Genomic DNA, 22,293 nt, shown 5'->3' on the forward strand with positions numbered 1-22,293 from the left:
GAAGAGGGAAGAAGAAGTGAAGGAGGAAGACAGAAGGAAGGAGAAGTGAAGGAGGAAAACAGAAGGAAGAGGGAAGGAGAAGTGAAGGGGGGAAGACAGACAGAAGGAAGAGGGAAGAAGTGAAGGAGGAAGACAGAAGGAAGAGGGAAGGAGAAGTGAAGTGGGGAAGACAGACAGAAGGAAGAGGGAAGGAGAAGTGAAGGAGGAAGACAGAAGGAAAGAGGAATGAGAAGTGAAGGAGGATGACAGAAGGAAGAGGGAAGCAGAAGTGAAGGAGGAAGACAGAAGGAAGAGGGAAGGAGAAGTGAAGGAGGAAGACAGAAGGAAGAGGGAAGGAGAAGTGAAGGAGGAAGACAGACAGAAGGAAGAGGGAAGGAGAAGTGAAGGAGGAAGACAGACAGAAGGAAGAGGGAAGAAGAAGTGAAGGAGGAAGACAGACAGAAGGAAGAGGGAAGGAGAAGTGAACGGGGGAAGACAGAAGGAAGAGGGAAGGAGAAGTGAAGGAGGAAGACAGACAGAAGGAAGAGGGAAGGAGAAGTGAAGGAGGAAGACAGACAGAAGGAAGAGGGAAGAAGAAGTGAAGGAGGAAGACAGACAGAAGGAAGAGGGAAGGAGAGAACAGGGAATAGTAATTCAGACTAATTTAGCAGAAGAGAGAGGTTAAGAATAGGTTAGGAGTGTATGTGGGTGAGAAAGTGTGTGTGTGTGTGTGTGTGTGTGTGTGTGTGTGTGTGTGTGTGTGTGTGTGTGTGTGTGTGTGTGTGTGTGTGTGTGTGTGTGTGTGTGTGTGTGTGTGTGTGTGTGTGTGTGTGTGTGTGTGTGTATTTTGTGATGGCGCCTTTCAGCAAGGCACCTATTTTGTTGATGGGGAGGAGAGGGGGGTGAAAGGTAGAATAAGAAGTGAGCGATATGCTACTGAAGGAGAGGGGTGGGGGGGTGAAAGGTAGAATAAGAAGTGAGCGATATGCTACTGAAGGAGAGGGGTGGGGGTGAAAGGTAGAATAAGAAGTGAGCATATGCTACTGAAGGAGAGGGGGTGAAGGAGAGGAGGATGCTACTGAAGGGAAAGGTAGAATAAGAAGTGAGTGATATGCTACTGAAGGAGAGGGGGTGAAAGGTAGAATAAGAAGTGAGCGATATGCTACTGAAGGAGAGGGGGGTGAAAGGTAGAATAAGAAGTGAGCGATATGCTACTGAAGGAAAGGGGGGTGAAAGGTAGAATAAGAAGTGAGCATATGCTACTGAAGGAGAGGGGGTGAAAGGTAGAATAAGAAGTGAGCGATATGCTACTGAAGGAGAGGGAAGTGAGGATATGCTACTGAAGGAGAGGGTGGGGGGTCAAAGGTAGAATAAGAAGTGAGCGATATGCTACTGAAGGAGAGGGGTGGGGGGGTCAAAGGTAGAATAAGAAGTGAGATATGCTACTGAAGGAGAGGGGTGGGGGTGAAGGTAGAATAAGGAATATGCTACTGAAGGAGAGTGGGGGGGTGAAGGTAGAATAAGAAGAATATGCTACTGAAGGAGAGGGGTGGGGGGGTGAAAGGTAGAATAAGAAGTGAGCGATATGCTACTGAAGGAGGGGGGTGGGGGGGTGAAAGGTAGAATAAGAAGTGAGCATATGCTACTGAAGGAGAGGGTGGGGGGGTGAAAGGTAGAATAAGAGGGCGAATGCTACTGAAGGAGAGGGGTGAAGGTAGAATAAGAAAACTACTGAAGGAGAGAAAGGTAGAATAAGAAGTGAGCGATATGCTACTGAAGGAGAGGGAAGAAGGGGGGTGAAAGGTAGAATAAGAAGTGAGCGATATGCTACTGAAGGAGAGGGGTGGGGGGTGAAAGGTAGAATAAGAAGTGAAGATATGCTACTGAAGGAGAGGGGTGGGGGGTGAAAGGTAGAATAAGAAGTGAGCGATATGCTACTGAAGGAGAGGGGTGGGGGTGAAAGGTAGAATAAGAAGTGAGCGATATGCTACTGAAGGAGAGGGGTGGGGGTGAAAGGTAGAATAAGAAGTGAGCGATATGCTACTGAAGGAGAGGGGTGGGGGTGAAAGGTAGAATAAGAAGTGAGCGATATGCTACTGAAGGAGAGGGTGGGGGTGAAAGGTAGAATAAGAAGTGAGCGATATGCTACTGAAGGAGAGGGGTGGGGGGGTTGAAAGGTAGAATAAGAAGTGAAAAGGTATGCTACTGAAGGAGAGGGGGTGGGGGGTGAAAGGTAGAATAAGAAGTGAGTGATATGCTACTGAAGGAGAGGGGTGGGGGTGAAAGGTAGAATAAGAAGTGAGTGATATGCTACTGAAGGAGAGGGGGGGGGGTGAAAGGTAGAATAAGAAGTGAGTGATATGCTACTGAAGGAGAGGGGTGGGGGGGTGAAGGTAGAATAAGAAGTGAGAATGCTACTGAAGGAGAGGGGTGGGGGGTGAAAGGTAGAATAAGAAGTGGATATGCTACTGAAGGAGAGGGGTGGGGGGGTGAAAGGTAGAATAAGAAGTGAGGATATGCTACTGAAGGAGAGGGGAAGGGGGGTGAAAGGTAGAATAAGAAGTGAGTGATATGCTACTGAAGGAGAGGGGTGGGGGTGAAAGGTAGAATAAGAAGTGAGCGATATGCTACTGAAGGAGAGGGGTAGGGGGGTGAAAGGTAGAATAAGAAGTGAGCGATATGCTACTGAAGGAGAGGGGTGGGGGTGAAAGGTAGAATAAGAAGTGAGCGATATGCTACTGAAGGAGGGGGTGGGGGGTGAAGACAGAGGTAGATATGCTACTGAAGGAGAGGGGGGGGTGAAAGGATAGAATAAGAAGTGAGCGATATGCTACTGAAGGAGAGGGGTGGGGGGGTGAAAGGTAGAATAAGAAGTGAGTGATATGCTAAGGAGAGGGAAGGTAGAATAAGTGTGAGAAAGGTAGAATAAGAAGTGAAGATATGCTACTGAAGGAGAGGGGTGGGGGGTGAAAGAAATAAGAAGTGAGTGATATGCTACTGAAGGAGAGGGGTGGGGGGGTGAAAGGTAGAATAAGAAGTGAGTGATATGCTACTGAAGGAGAGGGGTGGGGGTTAAAGGTAGAATGAAAGTGAGGATATGCTACTGAAGGAGAGGGGTGGGGGGGTGAAAGGTAGAATAAGAAGTGAGAGAGGGGTGGGGGTGAAAGGTAGAATAAGAAGGAGAAGAAAGGTAGAATAAGAAGTGAGCGATATGCTACTGAAGGAGAGGGGTGGGGGTGAAAGGTAGAATAAGAAGTGAGCGATATGCTACTGAAGGAGAGGGTGAAAGGGAATAAGAAGTGTGAAAGGTAGAATAAGAAGTGAGCGATATGCTACTGAAGGAGAGAATAAGAAGTGAAGGATATGCTACTGAAGGAGAGGGGTGGGGGTGAAAGGTAGAATAAATAAGAAGTGAGTGATATGCTACTGAAGGAGAGGGTGGGGGAAGGGTGAATAGAATATGTGTGTAGAAAGGAGAGGGTGTGTGTGTGTGTAAGGTAGAGTGAGGATATGCTACTGAAGGAGAGGTAGAATAAGAAGTGAGCGGCTGAAGGAGAGAAGTGAGCGATATGCTACTGAAGGAGAGGGGTGGGGGGTGAAAGGTAGAATAGAAGTGAGCGATATGCTACTGAAGGAGAGGGGGGTAAAGGTAGAATAAGAAGTGAGCGATATGCTACTGAAGGAGAAAGGGGTGGGGTGAAAGGTAGAATAAGAAGTGAGCGATATGCTACTGAAGGAGAGGGGTGGGGGTGAAATAAGGTAGAATGCTACTGAAGAAGTGAGGGGGTGAAAGTAGAATAAGTGAGTGTATGCTACTGAAGGAGAGGGGTGGGGGGTGAAAGGTAGAATAAGAAGTGAGCGATATGCTACTGAAGGAGAGGGGTGGGGGGTGAAAGGTAGAATAAGAAGTGAGTGAAGGAGAGGGGTGGGGGGGTGAAAGGTACTGAAGGAGAGGGTGGGGGGTGAAAGGTAGAATAAGAAGTGAGCGATATGCTACTGAAGGAGAGGGGTGGGGGGTGAAAGGTAGAATAAGAAGTGAGCGATATGCTACTGAAGGAGAGGGGTGGGGGTGAAAGGTAGAATAAGAAGTGAGCGATATGCTACTGAAGGAGAGGGTGGGGGTGAAAGGTAGAATAAGAAGTGAGCGATATGCTACTGAAGGAGAGGGTGGGGGGTGAAAGGTAATAAGAATATATGAAGGAGAGGGGTGAAAGCGAATAAGAAGTGCTACTGAAGGAGAGGGGTGGGGGTGAAAGGTAAAATAAGAAGTGAGCGAATAAAGGAGAGGGGGTGGGGGTGAAAGGTAGAATAAGAAGTGCTACTGAAGGAGAGGGGTGGGGGGTGAAAGGTAGAATAAGAAGTGAGCGATATGCTACTGAAGGAGAGGGGTGGGGGGGTGAAAGGTAGAATAAGAAGTGAGCGATATGCTACTGAAGGAGAGGGGTGGGGGGTGAAAGGTAGAATAAGAAGTGAGCGATATGCTACTGAAGGAGAGGGGTGGGGGGGTGAATAAGGATATACTGAAGGAGAGAGCGGGTGAAAGGTAGAATGAAGTGAGCTATGCTGAAGGAGAGGGGTGGGGGGTGAAAGGTAGAATAAGAAGTGAGCGATATGCTACTGAAGGAGAGGGGTGGGGGTGAAAGGTAGAATAAGAAGTGAGTGATATGCTACTGAAGGAGAGGGGTGGGGGTGAAAGGTAGAAAAGGTAGAATAAGAAGTGGGGTTGAATAAGCGATATGCTACTGAAGGAGAGGGGTGGGGGTGAAAGGTAGAATAAGAAGTGAGCGATATGCTACTGAAGGAGAGGGTGGGGGGGGGTGAAAGGTAGAATGAGTGATATGCTACTGAAGTGAGCGAAGTGAGCGATATGCTACTGAAGGAGAGGGTGGGGGTGAAAGGTAGAATAAGAAGTGAGCGATATGCTACTGAAGGAGAGGGGTGGGGGGTGAAAGGTAGAATAAGAAGTGAGCGATATGCTACTGAAGGAGAGGGGTGGGGGTGAAAGGTAGAATAAGGGGGGCTACTGAAGGAGAGGGGTGGGGGTGAAAGGTAGAATAAGAAGTGAGCGATATGCTACTGAAGGAGAGGGGGGGGGGTGAAAGGTAGAATAAGAAGTGAGCGATATGCTACTGAAGGAGAGGGGTGGGGGGGGTGAAAGGTAGAATAAGAAGTGAGCGATATGCTACTGAAGGAGAGGGGTGGGGGGTGAAAGGTAGAATAAGAAGTGAGCGATATGCTACTGAAGGAGAGGGGTGGGGGGTGAAAGGTAGAATAAGAAGTGAGCGATATGCTACTGAAGGAGAGGGGTGGGGGGAAAGGTAGAATAAGAAGTGAGCGATATGCTACTGAAGGAGAGGGGTGGGGGTGAAAGGTAGAATAAGAAGTGAGCGATATGCTACTGAAGGAGAGGGGTGGGGGGGTGAAAGGTAGAATAAGAAGTGAGCGATATGCTACTGAAGGAGAGGGGTGGGGGTGGGGAATAAGAAGTGAATATGCTACTGAAGAATAAGAAGTGAAGAAGGAGAGGGGTGGGGGGTGAAAGAATAAGAAGTGATATGCTACTGAAGGAGAGGGGGGGGGGGGGTAGAATAAGAAGTGAGCGATATGCTACTGAAGGAGAGGTGAAAAGGTAGAATGCTACTGAAGGAGAGGGGTGGGGGGGTGAAAGGTAGAATAAGAAGTGAGCGATATGCTACTGAAGGAGAGGGGTGGGGGGTGAAAGGTAGAATAAGAAGTGAGCGATATGCTACTGAAGGAGAGGGGTGGGGGGGTGAAAGGTAGAATAAGAAGTGAGCGATATGCTACTGAAGGAGAGGGGTGGGGGGTGAAAGGTAGAATAAGAAGTGAGCGATATGCTACTGAAGTGAGGTAGATATGATATGCTACTGAAGGAGAGGGGTGGGGGGTGAAAGGTAGAATAAGAAGTGAGCGATATGCTACTGAAGGAGAGGGGTGGGGGTGAAAGGTAGAATAAGAAGTGAGATATGCTACTGAAGGAGAGGGTGGGGGGTGAGGTAGAATAAGAAGTGAGCTATGCTACTGAAGGAGAGGGGTGGGGGGGGTGAAAGGTAGAATAAGAAGTGAGCGATATGCTACTGAAGGAGAGGGGGGGGGGTGAAAGGTAGAATAAGAAGTGAGTGATATGCTACTGAAGGAGAGGGGGGGGGGGTGAAAGGTAGAATAAGGTAGAATGAAGGAGAGGGGTGGGGTGAAAAGGTAGAATAAGAAGTGAGTGATATGCTACTGAAGGAAAGGTAGAATAAGAAGGAGGTGATATGGAAGGAGAGGGGTGGGGAAGGTGAAAGGTAAATGCTACTGAAGGAAGTGAGGGGATAAGAAGTGATGACTGAAGAGGGGTGAGCGATATGCTACTGAAGGAGGGGTGGGGGTGAAAGGTAGAATAAGAAGTGAGCGATATGCTACTGAAGGAGAGGGGTGGGGGGTGAAAGGTAGAATAAGAAGTGAGCGATATGCTACTGAAGGAGAGGGGAATGGGGGTGAAAGGTAGAATAAGAAGTGAGCGATATGCTACTGAAGGAGAGGGGGGGGGGTGAAAGGTAGAATAAGAAGTGAGAATGCTACTGAAGGAGAGGGTGGGGGGTGAAAGGTAGAATAAGAAGTGAGCGATATGCTACTGAAGGAGAGGGGTGGGGGGTGAAAGGTAGAATAAGAAGTGAGCGATATGCTACTGAAGGAGAGGGGTGGGGGGGAAAGGTAGAATAAGAAGTGAGCGATATGTGAAGGAGAGGGGGTGGGGGTGAAAGGTAGAATAAGAAGTGAGCGATATGCTACTGAAGGAGAGGGGTGGGGGGTGAAAGGTAGAATAAGAAGTGAGCGATATGCTACTGAAGGAGAGGGTGGGGGTGAAAGGTAGAATAAGAAGTGAGCGATATGCTACTGAAGGAGAGGGGGGGGGAAAGGTAGAATAAGAAGGTAGAATAAGAAGTGAGCGATATGCTACTGAAGGAGAGGGGTGGGGGGTGAAAGGTAGAATAAGAAGTGGGATATGCTACTGAAGGAGAGGGGTGGGGGTGAAAGGTAGAATAAGAAGGATAGAATAAGGTAAGTGAGCGATATGCTACTGAAGGAGAGGGGTGGGGGTGAAAGGTAGAATAAGAAGTGAGTGATATGCTACTGAAGGAGAGGGGTGGGGGGGTGAAAGGTGAATAGAAGTAGAATAAGAAGTGAGGTAGATATGAGCTATGCTACTGAAGGAGAGGGGTGGGGGTGAAAGGTAGAATAAGAAGTGAGCGATATGCTACTGAAGGAGAGGGGTGGGGGGTGAAAGGTAGAATAAGAAGTGAGCGATATGCTACTGAAGGAGAGGGGTGGGGGGGTGAAAGGTAGAATAAGAAGTGAGCGATATGCTACTGAAGGAGAGGGGTGGGGGGGTGAAAGGTAGAATAAGAAGTGAGTGATATGCTACTGAAGGAGAGGGGTGGGGGGTGAAAGGTAGAATAAGAAGTGAGATATGCTACTGAAGGAGAGGGGTGGGGGGTGAAAGGTAGAATAAGAAGTGAGCGATATGCTACTGAAGGAGGGTGGGGGGTGAAAGGTAGAATAAGAAGTGAGTGATATGCTACTGAAGGAGAGGGGTGGGGGGGTGAAAGGTAGAATAAGAAGTGAGTGATATGCTACTGAAGGAGAGGGGTAAAGGTAGAATAAGAAGTGAGCGATATGCTACTGAAGGAGAGGGTGGGGGGGGTGAAAGGTAGAATAAGAAGTGAGCTATGCTACTGAAGGAGAGGGGTGGGGGGTGAAAGGTAGAATAAGAATGAGCGATATGCTACTGAAGGAGAGGGTGGGGGGTGAAAGGTAGAATAAGAAGTGAGTGATATGCTACTGAAGGAGAGGGGGGGGGGTGAAAGGTAGAATAAGAAGTGGCGATATGCTACTGAAGGAGAGGGGTGGGGGGGTGAAAGGTAGAATAAGAAGTGAGCGATATGCTACTGAAGGAGAGGGGTGGGGGGTGAAAGGTAGAATAAGAAGTGAGTGATATGCTACTGAAGGAGAGGGGGGGGGGGTGAAAGGTAGAATAAGAAGTGAGCGATATGCTACTGAAGGAGAGGGGTGGGGGGTGAAAGGTAGAATAAGAAGTGAGTGATATGCTACTGAAGGAGAGGGGGGGGGGGGTGGGGGAAGTGAAAAGGTAGAATAAGAAGTGAGTGATATGCTACTGAAGGAGAGGGGTGGGGGGTGAAAGGTGAAAGGTAGAATAAGAAGTGAGCGATATGCTACTGAAGGAGAGGGGTGGGGGTGAAAGGTAGAATAAGAAGTGAGTGATATGCTACTGAAGGAGAGTGGGGGGGTGAAAGGTAGAATAAGAAGTGAGCGATATGCTACTGAAGGAGAGGGGTGGGGGTGAAAGGTAGAATAAGAAGTGAGCGATATGCTACTGAAGGAGAGGGGTGGGGGGTGAAAGGTAGAATAAGAAGTGAGCGATATGCTACTGAAGGAGAGGGGTGGGGGGTGAAAGGTAGAATAAGAAGTGAGTGATATGCTACTGAAGGAGAGGGGTGGGGGGTGAAAGGTAGAATAAGAAGTGAGCGATATGCTACTGAAGGAGAGGGGTGGGGGGTGAAAGGTAGAATAAGAAGTGAGCGATATGCTACTGAAGGAGAGGGGAATAAGAAGTGGGGCTACTGAAGGAGAGGGGGTGGGGGAAAGGTAGAAAGGTAGAAAAAGGTAGAATAAGAAGTGAATGCTACTGAAGGAGAGGGGTGGGGGGGTGAAAGGTAGAATAAGAAGTGAGCGATATGCTACTGAAGGAGAGGGGTGGGGGGGTGAAAGGTAGAATAAGAATATGGAGAGGGGTGGGGGTGAAAGGTAGAATAAGATATGCTACTGAAGGAGAGGGGTGGGGGGTGAAAGGTAGAATAAGAAGTGAGCGATATGCTACTGAAGGAGAGGGGTGGGGGGTGAAAGGTAGAATAAGAAGTGAGCGATATGCTACTGAAGGAGAGGGGTGGGGGGTGAAAGGTAGAATAAGAAGTGAGCGATATGCTACTGAAGGAGAGGGGTGGGGGGTGAAAGGTAGAATAAGAAGTGAGCGAACTGAAGGAGAGGGGTGGGGGGTGAAAGGTAGAATAAGAAGTGAGTGATATGCTACTGAAGGAGAGGGGTGGGGGTGAAAGGTAGAATAAGAAGTGAGCTACTGAAGGAGAGGGGTGGGGGGTGAAAGGTAGAATAAGAAGTGAGCGATATGCTACTGAAGGAGAGGGGTGGGGGTGAAAGGTAGAATAAGAAGTGAGCGATATGCTACTGAAGGAGAGGGGTGGGGGTGAAAGGTAGAATAAGAAGTGAGCGATATGCTACTGAAGGAGAGGGGTAGAAAGGTAGAATAAGAAGTGAGCGATATGCTACTGAAGGAGAGGGGTGGGGGTGAAAGGTAGAATAAGAAGTGAGCGATATGCTACTGAAGGAGAGGGGTGGGGGTGAAAGGTAGAATAAGAAGTGAGCGATATGCTACTGAAGGAGAGGGGTGGGGGGTGAAAGGTAGAATAAGAAGTGAGCGATATGCTACTGAAGGAGAGGGGGGGGGTGAAAGGTAGAATAAGAAGTGAGCGATATGCTACTGAAGGAGAGGGGTGGGGGGTGAAAGGTAGAATAAGAAGTGAGCGATATGCTACTGAAGGAGAGGGGTGGGGGGTGAAAGGTAGAATAAGAAGTGAGCGATATGCTACTGAAGGAGAGGGGTGGGGGGTGAAAGGTAGAATAAGAAGTGAGCGATATGCTACTGAAGGAGAGGGGTGGGGGGGTGAAAGGTAGAATAAGAAGTGAGCGATATGCTACTGAAGGAGAGGGGTGGGGGGGGTGAAAGGTAGAATAAGAAGTGAGCGATATGCTACTGAAGGAGAGGGGTGGGGGTGAAAGGTAGAATAAGAAGTGAGCGATATGCTACTGAAGGAGAGGGGTGGGGGGTGAAAGGTAGAATAAGAAGTGAGCGATATGCTACTGAAGGAGAGGGGTGGGGGTGAAAGGTAGAATAAGAAGTGAGCGATATGCTACTGAAGGAGAGGGGTGGGGGGGTGAAAGGTAGAATAAGAACTGAAGGAGAGGGGGGTGAAAGGTAGATATGAGCTACTGAAGGAGAGGGGTGGGGGGTGAAAGGTAGAATAAGAAGTGAGCGATATGCTACTGAAGGAGAGGGGGTGGGGGGTGAAAGGTAGAATAAGAAGTGAGTGATATGCTACTGAAGGAGAGGGGTGGGGGGGTCAAAGGTAGAATAAGAAGTGAGCGATATGCTACTGAAGGAGAGGGGGGGGGTGAAAGGTAGAATAAGAAGTGAGTGATATGCTACTGAAGGAGAGGGGTGGGGGGTGAAAGGTAGAATAAGAAGTGAGTGATATGCTACTGAAGGAGAGGGGTGGGGGGGTGAAGGGTGGGGGGGGTGAAAGGTAGAATAAGAAGTGAGTGATATGCTACTGAAGGAGAGGGGTGGGGGGGGGGTGAAAGGTAGAATAAGAAGTGAGCGATATGCTACTGAAGGAGAGGGGTGGGGGGTGAAAGGTAGAATAAGAAGTGAGCGATATGCTACTGAAGGAGAGGGGGGGGGGGTGAAAGGTAGAATAAGAAGTGAGCGATATGCTACTGAAGGAGAGGGGTGGGGGGTGAAAGGTAGAATAAGAAGTGAGCGATATGCTACTGAAGGAGAGGGGTGGGGGGGTGAAAGGTAGAATAAGAAGTGAGTGATATGCTACTGAAGGAGAGGGGTGCGCCTCCAAGGAAATGTAACTCCTCCAGTTGGACTTTGGCCAGCACTGGGAGCAATAAAAAAAAATGAATGTGTGTGTGTGTGTGTGTGTGTGTGTGTGTGTGTGTGTGTGTGTGTGTGTGTGTGTGTGTGTGTGTGTGTGTGTGTGTGTGTGTGTGTGTGTGTGTGTGTGTGTGTGTGTGTGTGTGTGTGTGTGTGTGTGTGTGTGTTAGTGCTTACCACAAGACAGGCGGACAAAGAGAAAGAGAGAAAAACCAGCTCGCTCCATACCTCCAGGCATGCATAGTAAGATGTGGGTGTAAGTTTGTGCGTCTGTCTGTCTGTGTGTGTGTGTGTGTGTGTGTGTGTGTGTGTGTGTGTGTGTGTGTGTGTGTGTGTGTGTGTGTGTGTGTGTGTGTGTGTGTGTGTGTGTGTGTGTGTGTGTGTGTAAGCAGCCAGAGGATCTCATTTAATCCTGTTGGTGGAGCAACCTCTATGCAAGACAGATCTTGTTATGGAGTTGTCGTGGACAACAAAGACTGTGTTCACAGTCTATGGCAATGTCTTCTTTTCCCATTCCAATGTGTTGTACACAGAGACCTAACATCCTGGTCACCGGCGCTACTATGCAGAGTGGAGAACCTCTGCCCCTGCATTATTCTCTCCCTCTTTCACTCGATTATCTTCATAGCCGACTAACAACAACCGTTCCCGACAACATTTTGTACACAGACACCTTGCATCCAGGGTCATATTCATTCGTGCACACCAAACAAAAATGTTTTGCAACAGAAAAAGGAAACACCTAGTCAGGTAGTTCACATACCGTAAAGCTTAAATTAATAGACCAGCGTTAATTTTGTTAAATCACTGAACACAACAGGCCCTAATGAGAGTCAGGCGTCTCTGTCCTTAATGCACACAGCTTTTGCTCATTTGCATAGTTAATTGTTAATTCCAGCATTCACGTCCAGCATTTTAATCCTTTTCTTAATTTCCTGCACTAATGTGTTATCATTTAGACGCTGGCACGTGTTTTCTGTTTATGTATGCCTCCATATAAAATAAGAATAATTCCTTGACAATAATTATTCTCCTCTTTGACTGTGCATGTTCTGCTGTTCTTATTACTTACCACTAGAGGGCGATTTGTCAATTTCTCGGGTTCTGTAATCCCGAAGTTGTTGACTTGTTTTGTGCTTGCCAGTTAGCTAGCAGTTCTCCGCTGTTAGAAGCCAACGGCTAGCAGTGTCTTTCTAGCGATGAAAATGGATGATTGACATAATTGTTTTGAGTAGTTACTGAATTATTTAAAGATGCATTCTTCAGAAATTGCTCTGCCATTTCCTAAGTTTAGTTTGTGACAGAACAAGCAAGTATAGTGTATAGAATCATTTTACCATCTAAACCTTTGTGAAATATATTTTCCATAACCAAAAATGTTGTATTTTCAGCTGTTTGAAGCTGATGCAAGATGCAAAAATGTAACTTAAAAATGGGAAGCATAGAAATAGTGCACATAGAACAGCTCTATCACTTTTTAGATGTGCTTTCAATGAGAATGACAGATCTATAACTCACATCTTTATGTTACATACTGCAACTTTAATGTAACAAATTAAACATTAAACGTCGTAAACAATTCATTTAGGTTATTTGAGACTCAGTGCCTAATTGGAGTTTCATGGTAGTCCCTCCCTGTTTCAATCTGTTTTCTGCTGTTTGGTGCCTAATGAACAACCCTGATCACTAAGGATACTATACTGAGTGGAGTTTGTGTAGTCTAAGCCCTCAGAAATAGGCTAGCTAGCTAGACAAGGTCATGGTTTCCATTCAAAGTGCTGTAGATGTGGTCTAATGGTCTGGCCAGATGGACTGAAGGGAACTGAATTCATACAGGCTGTCCCTATGCCAGTGGGTTCTAGTTACGAACACACGGACACAGCACAGAGACAGTGGTGTGAAGTAGTATTGAAGACGCATTCCTGGATCTTAAGCACTTACAAACTCGTAACATATTGTACAAACTGGAATCCGTAACATATCATACGAATATGCAACAACAACTAAAAACGCAGTGTACAATTAATTGTTCACAATTTTCAGGGACCCGTTTGGGCTCGTGAGCACCACTTTGAAAACTACTGGCTGAAATGATACAAAAGCCCTGGAGTATCACATGAACCTTTATGAATAGCAGTAAGTAGAGTATAAATCAGGAAGAAGTGTTATGAGGGTTATAAGATAACAGTAATAGGAGAAGGAGAAGGTTGGGGTAGTATGGCCAAGCAGTATCATAGCCTCCTCCCATATTATAGCTGTGTGCTGTGGTCAACTCTGTGCGTGTGTGTGAGATATTGTGAAGAATGTGTCTTCGGCTGTGTTAATGGCACACAGGAAGAAGCTCTCAGGGTGATGATGATCAATTGGCCATCACTCACTATCTGGGTCAGGACACATCAGACCACAGCCCCTTCACCCCTCTGCTAACTCTCCTCTACTCCCACTTTCTCCATTTCTCTCTCCCTCCCCAGTCAATCACCGGCCTCTCCTCCTCTCTCTCTTGCCACCAGTGCCAGACCTCATGTCCTCATCCACCCCTCTCTCTCTCTCTCTCTCCCTCCTCCTCCTCCCCAAAGAGTCAGTAAGCACTGTCAGTTACTGTGTTACTGTGACATGATTCAGCTGGCTAGGTCAGGATAAACATTCCCATTGCTCTCTGACACACAAACGCGTGCACACACACACACACACACGCACACGCACACACACACACACACACACACACACACACACACACACACACACACACACACACACACACACACACACACACACACACACAGTTGCCAAAAGAGATAAACATAAAACAAGTTTGACTAAAACGGACATGAATAAACACAGAACTGAGCACTTCTGTTAGGAACAGACAAAGGTTGTCTCTCAAATGGCACCCTATTCCCTATATAGTGAACAACAATTCCCTATGGGCCTTGGACAAAAGTAGTGCACTAAATAGGGTGCCATTTCAAACACAGCCAAAGTTTGTCGGTGAAAAGAGACCATTTGACGCCACTAGCTCAAAGACAGACAGGAACTGTTTTGAATAGATCTAGTTTTTGGGGAATGGGAGATAACAGAATAACTGTGGCTTTATCCATTGCTTTGTGTTTATGTTCTTTTCTGCATAACTTTGAGCCAGGCATGTAAATGAAGGCCTCGCCTTACCAGGCTGAGGGGGATAGGAACACACCTTGGTTGGAACACACACACAAACAGGTACTGACACACACACAAACACACACACACACACACACACACACACAGAGGTGATAATTGGGGCAGCAGGGTAGCCTAGTGGTCAGAGAGTTGGACTAGTTTTATTTTATTTATTTTATTTCTCCTTTATTTAACCAGGTAGGCTAGTTGAGAACAAGTTCTCATTTACAACTGCGACCTGGCCAAGATAAAGCAAAGCAGTGTGAACAGACAACACAGAGTTACACATGGAATCAATAATAAACAAGTCAGTAACATAGTAGAAAAAAAAGAAACTATATACAGTGTGGGCAAAAGGCATGAGGAGGTAGGGAATAAATAGGCCATAGGAGTGAATAATTACAATTTATCAGATTAACACTGGAGTGATAAATGAGCAGATGGTCATGTGCAGGTAGAGATACTGGTGTGCAAAAGAGCAGAAAAGTAAATCATGTAAAAACAGTATGGGGATGAGGTAGGTAGATTGGGTGGGCTATATACCGATGGACTATGTACAGCTGCAGTGATCGGTTAGCTGCTCAGATAGCAGATGTTTAAAGTTGGTGAGGGAGATAAAAGTCTCCAGAAGGTTGCAAGTTCAAATCCCCGAGCTGACAAGGTACAAATCTGTCGTTCTGCCCCTGAACAGGCAGTTAACCCACTGTTCCTAGGCCGTCATTGAAAATAAGAACTTGTTCTTAACTGACTTGCCTAGTTAAATAAAGGTCAAATAAAAATAAATAATTGTAATCCAGGCCACAGGTCTGTGGGGTCAGGTCTGTGGGGTCAGGTCTGTGGGGTCAGGTCTGTGAGGTCAGGTCTGTGGGGTCAGGTCTGTGGGGTCAGGTCTGCGGGGTCAGGTCTGTGCATCTTACCATCTGTAGGAGGAGGAAATGCAAGAGGGAGGAGGAGAGGAAGGAGTAGGAGGAGATGGGGGAGGAGGAGAGGAAGGAGTAGGAGGAGACAGGGGAGGAGGAGAGGAAGGAGTAGGAGGAGACAGGAGAGGAAGGAGTAGGTGGAGATGGGGGAGGAGGAGAGGAAGGAGTAGGAGGAGATGGGGGAGGAGGAGAGGAAGGAGTAGGAGAGGAAGGAGTGGGAGGAGATGGGGGAGGAGGAGAGAAAGGAGTAGGAGGAGACGGGGGAGGAGGAGAGGAAGGAGTAGGAGGAGACAGGGGAGGAGGAGAGGAAGGAGTAGGAGGAGACAGGAGAGGAAGGAGTAGGAGGAGACAGGAGAGGAAGGAGTAGGTGGAGATGGGGGAGGAGGAGAGGAAGAAGTAGGAGGAGATGGGGGAGGAGGAGAGGAAGGAGTAGGAGAGGAGATGGGGGAGGAGGAGAGGAAGGAGTAGGAGGAGATGGGGGAGGAGGAGAGGAAGGAGTAGGAGGAGACAGGGGAGGAGGAGAAGAAGGAGTAGGAGGAGACAGGAGAGGAAGGAGTAGGAGGAGATGGGGGAGGAGGAGAGGAAGGAGGAGGAGGAGGAGCAGGAGGACGATTGCCCTGTGAGGTCAATCCCAGACCAGCTCAGCCCAGCCGTGGTGATGCCAGGCCACTCATTAGCTTGGTTCACACTGTCCCTTCTAAGCAGGATCATCCCCCCTCACGGAGGCATTTGGTCTGGCTTAGAGAGGACCGGAGGACTGGGAGGCTGGAGTGGGGTTGACAGAGGGGCCACGTGCTGAGAGCGGATCCTAGATCAGAGGAAACCTGGGGGGATTTGGGGGGCACCACCTCTTGCCACTGTCTCCCCTCTCTCCCCATCTCTCCTACACACACCCAGGCCAAGGCCGATTAGCTTTGTTTAACCAGTGGATCAGGAGGATCAGAATCGTAGATCTCAGTGGGCCAGCCTGCTGATCTAAAGGCCATGTGGATGGATATTATTGGGTTGCACCCCAGGGCACTGCTCTTCATCCGGATGTACTGGAGAGCAGAGAGAGCCCCTATTGCTTTTCACTGTGTGTGTGTGAGCACGCAGTCCACCAGTCCCCTATAACTGTAGAGAGACCATTCTGCCAGTCTGTCTGTTACAGGTGGAGATCTTCTCATATTGTGATTTTGACAGTTACTCAGCTAAGTACCCGGGGACTGAAACCTATACAACTAGTGAAACTAAAGAACCACAATGTATCAGACTACCATTCATTCCTGAAACCTCATGTGGTGTGTGTGTGTGTCTGGGCTTCTGACATGCTGTCTGGGCATTGTGTGTGTTGGACTCTCACTTCACACACACAGTGGCTGTGATATATGAAGCCCACACACTCACACGCTTCAAAGGGGTAGTTAAGTAAGGTCGTCTGAGTATTCAGTGTAATGCACAGTGTGTGTGTGTGCGTGCGCGTTTTGTGCGTTTGTGTGTGACAGACATGTCCATGTGTGTCTGCCTGCTTGATCTCATACCCCAGGGAGCAGGGAGACAGAAAAGGACACCCCACTACTACCCTGCCTACCTGCCCTCCCTGGCTGGCTACCCGCCTGGCTGGCTACCCGCCTGGCTGGCTACCTTACTAGTTTCTCTCTCAGTGAGCCAGCTGTGTAGTGTAGTGGCTAGCCTGTTCTTTTCTGCCACATCAGCTGAAAGCTCTATTCATATCTCCCGACGGTTTCGGCTCGTAAACTCTCTCTCACACAGAACTTGGCCTTTTCAGTTAGAGGAGCAAAAACAAGTGCCTGCTGCTGAGGATGCTTCACCGTGCAGCTAGGATGACAAGCAGCTCCCCATACTCTCCCTTTCTCCCTGAGTTTCTTCCTCTTCTCTCTCTATCTCTCTCTCTATCTGCCTCTCCTCCCTCCAGTGAACTCCAAGCTCCTACCCTTTTCTTCTTTATCCCCCTATTAAACTTAACAGTAGATACTCGCTAATCATTTTTGCCCCAGGATCCGTGTGACTAAGCTTACTGCTTCTTATCCACACAACAGAAATCCCTCAATGGAGAATACATCCTTCCTTTTTAGGGAAACGTAAGGGTGGATTTATGGTTGAATTAAGGTTTGATTGTACCCATACAAATAGTCACTAATTCACCATAAAGTACACTGCATTAATAATACAACCTACAGTAACACCCCCCCCCCCAAATCCTCTGGTTACATTTTCAGCAACCTTTCTGTTTTGAGACCCTGTTGTGTTTTGTTTTCATTTTTTACTTGAAACACTTAGCCTAGTTAACCAGCCTTTTATCCGGCATTAAATTAGCAGACGATTAATTCATTATTGAGAATCTGGAAGCAGTCGAGGGGAGACAACCACCCACCCATACACACATACACACGTTTACAATGACCTACACTCTTAGAAAAGGTTCCAAAAGGGGACAGCCCAAGAACCCTTTTCAGTGGCAGGGAGAACCCTTCTTTTACACCCTCTGTGGAAATGGTTACACATGGAATCCAAAAGGGTTCTGGTATGGGGACTGCTGAAGAACCCTTTTAGGTTAGAGAGATAGGGAGAGAGAGACAGGGAGAGAGATACAGGGAGAGAGACAGGGAGAGAGAGACCGGGAGAGAGATAGGGAGAGAGAGACAGGGAGAGAGCGACAGGGAGAGAGAGACAGGGAGAGAGAGACAGGGAGAGAGAGGCAGGGGGAGAGAGGCAGGGAGAGAGAGGCAGGGGGAGAGAGGCAGGGGGAGAGAGGCAGGGAGAGAGAGACCGGAAGAGAGAGACCGGAAGAGAGAGACAGGGAGAGAGAGACAGGAAGAGAGAGACAGGGAGAGAGAGAGACAGGGAGAGAGAGAGACAGGGAGAGAGAGACAGGTAGAGAGAGACAGGTAGAGAGAGACCGGGAGAGAGAGACAGGGAGAGAGAGACAGGGAGAGAGAGACAGGGAGAGAGAGACCGGGAGAGAGAGACCGGGAGAGAGAGACAGGGAGAGAGAGAGACAGGGAGAGAGAGACAGGTAGAGAGAGAGACAGGGATAGAGAGACAGGGAGAGAGAGACCAGGAGAGAGAGACAGGGAGAGAGAGACCGGGAGAGAGATACAGGGAGAGAGAGACAGGGAGAGAGAGACAGGGAGAGAGAGTCAAGGAGAGAGAGACCGGGAGAGAGAGACAGGGAGAGAGAGACAAGAGAGACAGGGAGAGAGAGACAGGGATAGAGCGACAGGGAGAGAGAGAGACAGGGAGAGAGAGACAGGGAGAGAGCGACAGGGAGAGAGAGACAGGGAGAGAGAGACAGGGAGAGAGAGACAGGGAGAGAGAGACAGGGATAGAGCGACAGGGAGAGAGAGACAGGGAGAGAGAGACAGGGAGAGACAGGGAGAGAGAGACAGGGAGAGAGAGACAGGGAGAGAGCGACAGGGAGAGAGAGACAGGGAGAGAGAGACAGGGAGAGAGAGACAGGGAGAGAGAGACAAGGAGAGAGAGACCGGGAGAGAGAGACAGGGAGAGAGAGACAGGGAGAGAGAGACAGGGAGAGAGCGACAGGGAGAGAGAGACAGGGAGAGAGAGACAGGGAGAGAGCAGACTGATTTAGGCTCATAGACCAGACCAGCTCGAGAGGCATGCAACCCTCAAACCCTTTAACAACTCCCGATCTGATCGTACGCATTGGAGCATCCAAAACCATAGCATAGGCTAAAATCATATCACATCTAATGAAGCCATTTATCTTCTAGTGTGTGTGTGTGTGTGTGTGTGTGTGTGTGTGTGTGTGTGTGTGTGTGTGTGTGTGTGTGTGTGTGTGTGTGTGTGTGTGTGTGTGTGTGTGTGTGTGTGTGTGTGTGTGTGTGTGTGTGTGTGTGTGTGTGTGTGTGTGTGTGTGTGTGTGTGTGTGGTAGACACATGCATCTCCAAGGGTGGTGCACTCTCTGTACAGAGACCCAACCAATGTGACCCAACGCCATCGGCCTGATGTGTGTGTGTGTGTGTGTGTGCGTGCGTGCACAGCATTAGCGACCAGCTTCCCTTCCAGTCCCACTCCTAACTCACGGAGAGTAATAACAGATTCGATCTTTCATTAGCCCAGCGTGTAGTTGATAATGGGAGATGCTGAGATAGGAATAAAGGTGTGTGTGTGTGTTAAGTGTGTCTGGGATAAGGATAATGTATGTCTGGGGGAGATTCTCCCAAGGTGATCGTTCTGGTTCAATAAGGTATAAGGTATAAGGTATAAGGTATAAGGTATAAGGTATAAGGTATAAGGTATAAGGTATAAGGTATAAGGTATAAGGTATAACTGGCACTTGTGTCTTAACGCATATCGATTCACGTACATTTTTGAGTCATTCCAATTTTAATCCTCTTGACTCCACCCTCCTCTCTGTTCTTCCCTCCACTTCTCATTCACTCACCCTTTTTTCTGTCTCTAGCCTTTCCCTATGTTCCATCCATCCAACCCCTCGTCCCCTTCCTTCACCTACCTTTCCCTATGTTCCATCCATCCAACCCCTCGTCCCCTTCCTTCACCTACCTTTCCCTACGTTCCATCCATCCAACCCCTCGTCCCCTTCCTTCACCTACCTTTCCCTACGTTCCATCCATCCAACCCCTCCCCCTTCCTTCACCTACCTTTCCCTACGTTCCATCCATCCAACCCCTCGTCCCCTTCCTTCACCTACCTTTCCCTACGTTCCATCCATCCAACCCCTCGTCCCCTTCCTTCACCTACCTTTCCCTACGTTCCATCCATCCAACCCCTCGTCCCCTTCCTTCACCTACCTTTCCCTATGTTCCATCCATCCAACCCCTCCCCCTTCCTTCACCTACCTTTCCCTATGTTCCATCCATCCAACCCCTCGTCCCCTTCCTTCACCTACCTTTCCCTATGTTCCATCCATCCAACCCCTCGTCCCCTTCCTTCACCTACCTTTCCCTATGTTCCATCCATCCAACCCCTCGTCCCCTTCCTTCACCTACCTTTCCCTATGTTCCATCCATCCAACCCCTCGTCCCCTTCCTTCACCTACCTTTCCCTATGTTCCATCCATCCAACCCCTCGTCCCCTTCCTTCACCTACCTTTCCCTATGTTCCATCCATCCAACCCCTCGTCCCCTTCCTTCACCTACCTTTCCCTATGTTCCATCCATCCAACCCCTCGTCCCCTTCCTTCACCTACCTTTCCCTATGTTCCATCCATCCAACCCCTCGTCCCCTTCCTTCACCTACCTTTCCCTATGTTCCATCCATCCAACCCCTCGTCCCCTTCCTTCACCTACCTTTCCCTATGTTCCATCCATCCAACCCCTCGTCCCCTTCCTTCACCTACCTTTCCCTATGTTCCATCCATCCAACCCCTCGTCCCCTTCCTTCACCTACCTTTCCCTATGTTCCATCCATCCAACCCCTCGTCCCCTTCCTTCACCTACCTTTCCCTATGTTCCATCCATCCAACCCCTCGTCCCCTTCCTTCACCTACCTTTCCCTATGTTCCATCCATCCAACCCCTCGTCCCCTTCCTTCACCTACCTTTCCCTATGTTCCATCCATCCAACCCCTCGTCCCCTTCCTTCACCTACCTTTCCCTATGTTCCATCCATCCAACCCCTCGTCCCCTTCCTTCACCTACCTTTCCCTATGTTCCATCCATCCAACCCCTCGTCCCCTTCCTTCACCTACCTTTCCCTATGTTCCATCCATCCAACCCCTCGTCCCCTTCCTTCACCTACCTTTCCCTATGTTCCATCCATCCAACCCCTCGTCCCCTTCCTTCACCTACCTTTCCCTATGTTCCATCCATCCAACCCCTCGTCCCCTTCCTTCACCTACCTTTCCCTATGTTCCATCCATCCAACCCCTCGTCCCCTTCCTTCACCTACCTTTCCCTATGTTCCATCCATCCAACCCCTCGTCCCCTTCCTTCACCTACCTTTCCCCATGTTCCATCCATCCAACCCCTCGTCTCCTTCCTTCACCTACCTTTCCCTATGTTGCAACCATTCCACCTTTTCCAATACATCCATCCAGCACCCCTCCCTTTCTCCCTCCCTCATTCCCGAGCTACCCTCTCTGACCTACCTTTAGTCACCGAGTGTCCCCTGCTGTGCAGCTGTATAATTAGTGCCTGAATGTGACACGTTTTTAATTTGCCACGTCTAGTCACTGCGCTCCGAGAGGAGTGAGAGAGCGAGACAGAGAATGACCGGAAGAGAGAGAGGCTTGAAAAAGTGTGACAGGAGAGAGAGACAGAAGGTAAGAGGGAGAGCGGTGAGAGAGGAATGGACAAGAGGGTGGAAATAGACAAGAGACTGGGAGAGAAAGAAAGAGGTAGAGGATGAGGCAACGAGTCCATGAAAAAGACAGGCCACTGTAACTTGGAGAAGAGATTGAGACGTGTAGAGATGGAGGAGGGCAGCAGGGGAGTTGGATAATGTAGCGGTGAACACCCTAAGCAGCATAATGAGGGATGGTCTTCAGGATAACTCCTCATCACAGTCACCGGTACATTTCCTACAAAGCCCAAATGTGGACCACTTCATGTGAATGTATTGTTTTATCCCGGCTTTACATGGCAGTACGTGGTCATTATGACACTATACAGGAAATATAGTGTGTGTGTTGGGAAAGTGGGGGGTTCTTCTTCTCTTAAACACTTGTCAACGTGTAATAACTTGTGTAATCACCATGTTTCAAACATGTTACAACATGACTTTACAGAGCAATTATTTTGTGCGGTGAAGTAAAACGTTGGGTCTATTTCTCCTGTGACTGTCTCTTTCCATTCCGTGGCACTTAGGGAAGTGTGAAAGGGCAGCGAGTGTGAACGTCGCCACGGTTTCCCATTACTTACATTTTACGTTAGTTCTAGACATAGGTCTACTTACCCCACAAATGAAGGTAACAGAACTTAGAAGTGAGAAGTCAATTAAATTAGAACCCAATCGCATACTCAAGCATTAGGCCCGCTCACAAAGTACTCCCATTGCTACCCCTCCACTCCTTTGGTGAAAACCACCCTCCATTGTCCAAGGCTGATGTTCCCATCAGATTACTACGCCCACTGCAGACGAAGACTCTGTGTGCATCTCAAATGCCACCCTATTCCCTATGTAGTGGACTACAAAGTGAATAGGGAGATATTCGGGACGCAGCGCCTCATTAGGGGCTTCTGCCAAGAGCTACAACGGCAGAGCCGTGCAGAATTAGATCTCTCCTCGCTGTAGCATCTGTTGAAGGAAAAAGAGGCCCCGGAGTAGCCCAGTCCACGGACCACATGGGCGCATTAAAAACCTATTCATCTTAAAAACAGCCCTCGGCATCTGTAGCTGGGCCTAATAGCCGCGCATAACCTACATTCCGTTCCAGACTGAGACCAGCTATGGAGTCTTGAGGTTGGAGTAGGCTACCTACCACACACACACGCCATCGCCACCGGGTGTCAATTCAGACACACGGAAATTGGCGGAGGTGTGAGGAAACTGACGGAA

General features: G+C 48.6%; 1 protein-coding gene across 1 annotated transcript in view; it reads right to left on the reverse strand.

The window, feature by feature from the left end:
• The window catches only part of LOC124008204 (ephrin-B2-like), a 141,652-nt gene that overhangs the window by 117,150 nt on the left and 2,209 nt on the right, over positions 1 to 22,293 (reverse strand). The window lies entirely within an intron of this gene.

Source organism: Oncorhynchus gorbuscha, linkage group LG21 (genome assembly GCF_021184085.1).
Source record: "Oncorhynchus gorbuscha isolate QuinsamMale2020 ecotype Even-year linkage group LG21, OgorEven_v1.0, whole genome shotgun sequence".
NCBI lineage: Eukaryota > Metazoa > Chordata > Actinopteri > Salmoniformes > Salmonidae > Oncorhynchus > Oncorhynchus gorbuscha.